This window comes from Ctenopharyngodon idella, chromosome 24, assembly GCF_019924925.1.
Source record: "Ctenopharyngodon idella isolate HZGC_01 chromosome 24, HZGC01, whole genome shotgun sequence".
Classification (NCBI taxonomy): Eukaryota; Metazoa; Chordata; class Actinopteri; order Cypriniformes; family Xenocyprididae; genus Ctenopharyngodon; species Ctenopharyngodon idella.
In genome coordinates, this window is record NC_067243.1 from 1,624,022 (window position 1) to 1,631,511 (window position 7,490).

General features: G+C 39.0%; 1 long non-coding RNA gene across 5 annotated transcripts; it reads left to right on the forward strand.

Annotated features, from left to right (window-relative positions):
- Positions 1-854: 854 nt before the first annotated feature.
- Positions 855-6,830, forward strand: LOC127507680 (uncharacterized). 5 transcript variants are annotated; one of them, XR_007928411.1, is made up of 5 exons: positions 855-1,280; positions 1,637-1,962; positions 3,226-3,423; positions 4,053-4,181; positions 5,933-6,830. It is a non-coding gene; the product is annotated as an uncharacterized LOC127507680 (long non-coding RNA). The 5 variants fall into 5 exon arrangements; XR_007928412.1 differs by lacking the exon at positions 5,933-6,830 and having other exon boundaries at positions 1,637-1,773; positions 1,889-1,962; positions 4,053-4,533; XR_007928408.1 differs by lacking the exon at positions 5,933-6,830 and having other exon boundaries at positions 4,053-4,534.
- The last annotated feature ends 660 nt before the right edge of the window (positions 6,831-7,490 follow it).

Genomic DNA, 7,490 nt, shown 5'->3' on the forward strand with positions numbered 1-7,490 from the left:
ATGTGTCGGCAGCTAGAAAAATAAATATGCCAAGAACGGCTAAAGATGATTCATCTCTATTGTCCACTTTTTTCACCAAATGCAACACTAGCTGCAACAATAGTGTAGTACAACTCAACATAAGCTATTTTAACTTTGTATTTAGTAATACTGTATTAAGTGAACGAAAGAATAGGCGACACATTTTAACGTTAAACGTTGTGATGGCGCGCCTGCCACAGACACAGCACCAGTCGGGTAATGGCATGTCGTTTAACTCGCGGATAGTGTTGAGGAATCTCATGCACTAATAATGTCAGAAACTGTCCGATTCGGATCGCGTATCAAATTGCCAAACTGCTGAAATCACGTGACTTTGGCACTCCAAACAACTGATTCGAATCAAAAGATTCGTAAAGCTTCATGAAGCAGTGTTTTGAAATCGGCCGTCACTAGATATTGTTGAAAAGTCGTTATTTTGTTTTTTGCACACAAAAAGTATTCTCGTATAATATTAAGGTAGAACCACTGTGCTCACATGAACTGTTTTAAATATGTTTCGAGTACCTTTATGGATCTTGAGAAGTTCCGTGGCATTGCTGTCAACCGAGGCCTCACTGAGCCATCGGATTTCATCAAAAAGATCTTAATTTGTGATCTTAAGATGAACAAAGGTCTTAGGGGTGTAGAACTACATGAGGGTGAGTAATAAATGACACAGTTTTAATTTTTGGGTGAACTAACCCTTCCATTTGGAATTTTCCATACCTGTCGTACTACAGTAGCCATGTTGTAATCACGTGATCTTCACTACCGTTTCACAAATCCTTTCCCTTGGCCTCATGAAATGGTAAAGTGTCCATCATATGCAAACTTCAGAATTTGGTTGGAAAAAGTATGTCATCTGGGTACTTTTTGCCTGCTCTTTAATGAGTACTGTGAATTGGGACATACGACTTTTGTCACACAGGTGATGTAAGGGGACATGAGCTAAGTTAAGCTAATAATTATCTGTTTATACTTAAGGAATTGACTTTGTATTTAGCACTTCTTCAAATTGTGACATTTCTAGGTGAGGTGAATGGATTATTTTCACCATACCCTCGTTGTTCATTTAATCAACTAAGAAGAACTGGGCATTTCCTCCTTCACCAGCTCCTAGACAGAAGAAAAAGTGTGTGACATACACGCATAGATTCTTTTGTCCGGCCAAAAGGAAAGATTCAGAAATCCTGAAGGTGGCCGAAAAAATTTGAACTGGAGAGAGCAGGACTTGGAGAAAAAAAAAATGATGTTCTCTGGTGAGTATGCATCAGTTCAGTTACACAACTGATACATGTAACAGTCAAGTAGACTCTCATATAGGGATGTGTAAAAGGATTTTGAGTTTGCTGTGGATTTAGAACCAGAGACAAATGTTCCTTGTGTAAGGGTTCTGTAGTTTGCTGATTTTTGTTAATTGTATTTCAGCCACAACAAAATGCTCAGCTTTTTCATGCTATGCCAATATGGTGCTGGTTTTAAATTGATCAAAAAGTGAAATTTTAGAGGTCGATACATCGGTGCATCTGTAGTTACATGCAAACATTCTGTTTGATTATGTAAAGTAATGTTCTGAATGTTAATGTGTATTTTCTTTGCATTTTTTCCTCATCAGACAAATACTGTTGTTCTTCAATCAGGAACTCGTACGCCAGTTCCCTAAGCGGGGTGAGGGTGGTGGCTTTGAGCTGTTAAAAACGAGAGGCTGCACCAGGACAAAAATTCTCCATCCTATTCCGTGTCCAGATACAGGTTATTCCCCTGAATACCTATGCTCCGATGCAGCTGGAATAGGAGCAGCTACGATTCATGTCAGACCTCTTTGGAGATTGTTGCTTCACTAAACTCCATTCATCTCTGTATTTAGTGCTGTTTGCCTGGGGATCACATTCAGACAATAATAATACCAGCTGTATATGGGGCCTTTGTTGAAACAAATGGGTGGGTGATCTTATGTAAAATACACAAAGACTGACCATGTTGCATTTACAAATTAACCAGGAACACAACTAGCAGTCCCCAACAAGAAAGTAGCAACATGCAAGGCAGCTTTACTTGCAGCAATACACCAGCAAGTAGTCCCAACACCCTACATTATGAGAGCAGCAGCCGAGCAGGAGAAGCAACAGCATTCCCATTCTCCAGAGCAGGAACAGCAACAGCATTCCCATTCTCCAGAGCAGGAGCAGCAACAGCATTCCCATTCTTCAGAGAAGAGCAGGAGCAGCAACAGCATTCCCATTCTTCAGAGAAGAGCAGGAGCAGCAACAGCATTCCCATTCTCAAGAGCAGAGAGCAGGAGCATCATTTTTATCATATGTGATCCTGGAGCACAAAACCAGTCATAAGTCGCACGGGTATATTTGTAGCAATAGCCAACAATACATTGTATAAGTCAAAATGATCTATTTTTCTTTTATGCCAAAAATCATTAGGATATTAAGTAAAGATCATGTTCCATGAAGATATTTTGTAAATTTCCTACCATAAATATATCAAATGTATTTTTGTGAGTGGATATGCATTGTTAAGGACTTCATTTGGACAACTTTAAAGGTGGTTTTCTCACATTTTAGATTTTTTTGCACCCTCAGATTCCAGATTTTCAAACAGTTGTATCTCGGTCAAATATTGTCCTGTCCTAACAAACCATCAGTGGAAAGCTTTAGTCAGCTTTCATGACAGGTTTTGTGGTTCAGGGCCACATATGTCTTCAAATGCAACTGGGCAAGCTCATGTCAAAGCACAGGAATAGTAAAGAAAATGTTCTCATTGTATATTCACCCTTTTTCTGCAGAATGTGTTATCTTCGCTCTGTGAGTTCATGCAGTGCCAGTGAATGGTGACCTAAAACTCTTCGAAATACAGCGCATAAAACTGCAGTGCATTAATTTATGAATTCAGAAATGATCAAATCTGTGATCCAAATACGAGGCCAGCAGTCATAATTCTGGATATACAGTGGTGCTTGAAGCTCTGACATCTATCTATCTATCTATCTATCTATCTATGTTGAACGCTGACAACATGATTAATATTCATGAAGCTAGCAGCTCATCAGTCATTTGTGTGGTTCATATTGGTGTTAGTAGTAGAATTCATAGTGTTATTGTCTTTTAAGTCTGGTGGGTAGACAAAAAAATGACTAGCCAATAATGATTCTACTGCCAAGGTGATTTGTGTGTCTGTAACTTATATTTTCAGATTGGAAAATTGAGAGTGATGAACAGCAAGCAGCATACCAGTTTTGAAGAAACTTATTACATGGAGCTGAAGACCGGACACCCCTTCAGGTCACAACAGATCTAACCAGCAGTGTGTAAGACAGAGATAGACAGTTTCTGTCATTCTACGAGTCAAACCCAACTGACTGGGCATCCCCACTATCAATCAACCTTAAAGGTATGGTTAAAACTAAATCTGTTTCTTTAAACATTGGATTCTTTATATGTTATTTGTACGTATAAATAACGATTTTTATTGTGTCAGGTGATGCTGCAGTTGTAATGTGATACTACTTTGCAATGCTTATGTCCAGAATACAGTACGGCTTCAGTTTAAACATTGGTAAGTGTGTTTTATTAATTTCATGTTTTTAGTCCTTTTGCTGTGCAGTTGAAAAGCTTTGTCTTAATTATTGTGTGAACTAAATGCCAACTTGTAAAACTTTTTAAGAAAACACTGGAAAAATGCTGTTCTTCAATGGAGAAGATCACTTGGTACCATCGTCCTCACGAGTTCTTCTGGACAGTGATCTTTTTAGGGTCATTGGTCGAATGATTGGCCATTCCTTCATTCATGGAGGGCCACTCTTGACAGGGCCGAGCCCCTCCATGTTCAACCTACTTCTAGGAAATGAGGAGCCGGCCATCATAGACCTGAAAGACTGTCCAGACCAAGATATAATAGAGAGAGTTTCTCTGGGTAGTTTAATTCTACTGGAAGTCACAGTGCTTTTTATTTTGACAAATAATTTATCCAACAATATTTAATGTAAACAATTTGCTTGTTGTTTTTGTTTTTCTTCATAGCTTGAAGAGCCGAGGGATCCGACAGACGTGGAACGATAGAGAGTGAACGATCTTGCTTTTAGCTGGGACTTGCCAACATTAACTAGAGAAAACCGGAAGTGGCTTGCAGAAACCGTTCTTCAGCATGCGGTATTCAGTATTGTGATGTATTTCTGTGTGAAACGGACTGTTGAACGAGAAAGCTTGTTTGCAGTCGCACGATTCTGATGAAATCTGAAATTCAGATGAGTGCAGGAAGTGAAAAGCAGAACGGACGAGATGAAGTAAAGTTCGTACTGCAGGGTCATTTCATGTCAAATCAACCAAATTTCAGAAACTTCCCTAGCTCAAACTTAGTGCTGGGCGGCATGGGCGTCACTAGGCCCGTTTTAGGGAGGCTTCACCCCCCCTAAAAAACTTGTGATTACCTCTGTAATCTGTAACCTAATTTGTGATCGCTTCTGACCCCTTTAAAACAAATGAAACAGTGGCAGGCTTCGGCTTTGCCCTCGCCCTGTCTTAGTCTGTGTTAATTTTCAAACTGTTCTGAAGCACACTTGTTGTTTGTTTATTGACAGACGCTGCTATAAGTCAAATGGACATAATTTAAGTGATCACAAAAAATAAGGCGCGCCTATGCCGTGGCGAGATGAAAACATCTCAAAGTTCATAGTTGCATAGCAACGACAGATGCTGCGGGAGTGCAAGCGCTTGTAGAAAGGAGGAGAAAGCGGCGCTGCTGCGCTTTACACACGTTTTTAGACGTGATATGTGAACGGCCCCTAAGAGTGCACTGGCCACTGATGATGTCGTGGAGGCTATGCTAGACACACAGTTAATGAGGAAAGTTAACATCCACACTTTAGCCATAAGTTTCGTCTGAATTGTACATGCTACTACTATTTTTCTGTGAAAATGACTTGTTGCACTTATGGTAAGCATGGTCCACATCAACTCTAATAGGCTACAATGTAATTATGCTTTGGAAAAGCTGTTTTCCCCGTGGTTAGCTAAAGCTGTGTGTGAACAAGGCTGCAGAATGTGAGTTGCTCCGTCTCACGCAGCCTCAGAGGAGAGAAATTCTCTAGTAACGTACAGAAATGGAGTTGATAACGCTGGAGATTATCTATACAGCGCAGGCTAGTATAATTTAGCCGCTGGGCTCCTTACCAGGTGTTTGCAATTAAACAGAGAATCACCTGTGTTTTGAGCTGTGGTGTCTGGTCCGCACGGATCCCTATACTAGACATCGCAATTTTGATGCTAAAATGAACTATTGTGCAGCCCTAATTCAAATGTACATGATCATAAAATTACCCATATGAAGTCCATTGACTTCAATGGGTTTAATTAAATTCATTTGAAACTTATAACTCATCACTGCTCAAAAGAGTCCAAATTTATGAAACAAAACACCTAAACATCAATATTACTCTGAAAGTTTTTCAGTGAGAATTGGACCCGAAACTAAAGTGTTACCATGTTTTAATCATGCCCTCATTGGGGGCTGAGCCCCACTTAAATGAAAATCCTAGAATTGCCCCTGCTGGGCGGTTCGACCGAGAATCTTAATCACAGTGTTTTTTTGTTTTGTTTTTTAGATTCGGACTGTTTCACGGTTTATCACGGTTTTCACTGGACCTTTATTACTGCTTATTTTACTGTCAGGAGTACAGGGAATTCATTCATTTTTAATCAAATCTGTTTATAAAGCTAACAATTTAGTTTAAAATGTAATCAAAAGAAAATGTATTAATAAGTGTTTTTACTGTGTGCAATTTCTGTAACTTCAATGGGCATTAACAAATAGCTCAAATAACCTAGGGGGATAACATAAGCCACAAAAATGTGTAAAGTTTATAAATATGTCCTTTCTTAAAATCTGGTGTCTGATTCTTTAGGTTATCGGTCGCAGAGAGAAGCAGATGAAGCAAATCAAACGAGGTCTGAAGGATTCTGGGGTTCTGCTCATGATGAAAGAACGGCCTTCTCTCATCACAGTGCTGTTCCCAAAATCATCCTTCCTGAACTAATGGATTGTTTATGGCTCTGAAAACATGCGATCGTTAACCAGACTTCCCATTTCCTAAAAACCTGAGCATTTATGCTGTTTTCTTTGTCCATAGATGGTTTAGAAAGAGTTATATGGCCAATGATGAAGATGAAGATGAGGATGATCACGAGGTTCCTCTGGAGTTGAAACGCCAGATGGCGTCGTACCTCAGGAAGTACATCGAAAATGGTAATGATCTTTTTACCACTAGAGCCCGACCGATATGGGTTTTCAGGGGCTGATACCGATATTAGGAAGTAAAAAAAAGTCTGACATCAACATATCGCCGATATTCTTTGTGTATATTATAGGGGTGCGATGGTTCAAATTACCCATGGTTCAATTTTTATCATGGTTTCTATGGTTTTGGTACGGTTCGGTATGTGCTATGTTCAGGCAAAATAGGACAACTGTCAAATAAAAATAAAGAAAACAAGAACAAATAATCAAACTACAAGAAACAGCAGGTATTTCAGGGCTCTCGTTTATAAAACTTTCCGTAGATTTCATCCTAAAAATGTACACGAATGTACACACAATCTGATATAAAATAAAAGGTGCACAACCTTATTATAAATGCATCATCAGATTTGAGATGAACCGGTGCAAGTGCGTGCCGAACATGTTTATATCGGTGACATATCTGCAACATAAACGCAGATGCAGATTTATCTGCGACAGGCTCATATTGGCCGATAAAATCGGCAGACTGTTAAATCGGTCCGGCTCTAGTTACCCCACATTAATTTCAGATGTCAGCTGGCTCATTTCACAGCTTTGTAAATTGTGCAGCCACTGTTTTTACAGTTACAGCACTGGGTATGGAGCAGGGTCAGACAATCCTCCCACAACATCTCTATGTGGAGGTGTCTGACTCCATTAAAGTGAGAAAATAAAAATGCCTTCTCACGACACTCACTACATGGACTTTCAGGCAGACTTAAAGCAGCAGTGTCCACTAGAGAACGTGGATTTGGATTAGTTTAATCATATGGTGTGTTCCTGGGCTTTTTAAATGAAGAAGCCAGTCCTCAACTGTTAGCCAGTGTGCTTTTGATAGGACTGTTTATTGAGAGAGAAAAATGTTATTCAAATGAAACTAAATACTAGATTTTATAACTTCATGTTCATTTTTTCATTTGTAGCAAGTTAAATAATGTGTAACTTAAAGTTGAAATTTGATGTAAAAAGTTAAATGAATAGTACTTTAATATTTGTACAAATTTGTTCGTTTAATCAAATGTAATTAGCAGCCAGTGCATCAGGAAAACATGTATTTGTTCATCAATAAACAATCTGGATTCAAGGATCTCAAGAGTTGAACATGGAGTTATTATAAGAGGAAACAGTTTCAGTGATTATGACATGAACTGGTTTATCACACTGACTGTGTCGTAGTAAATTTG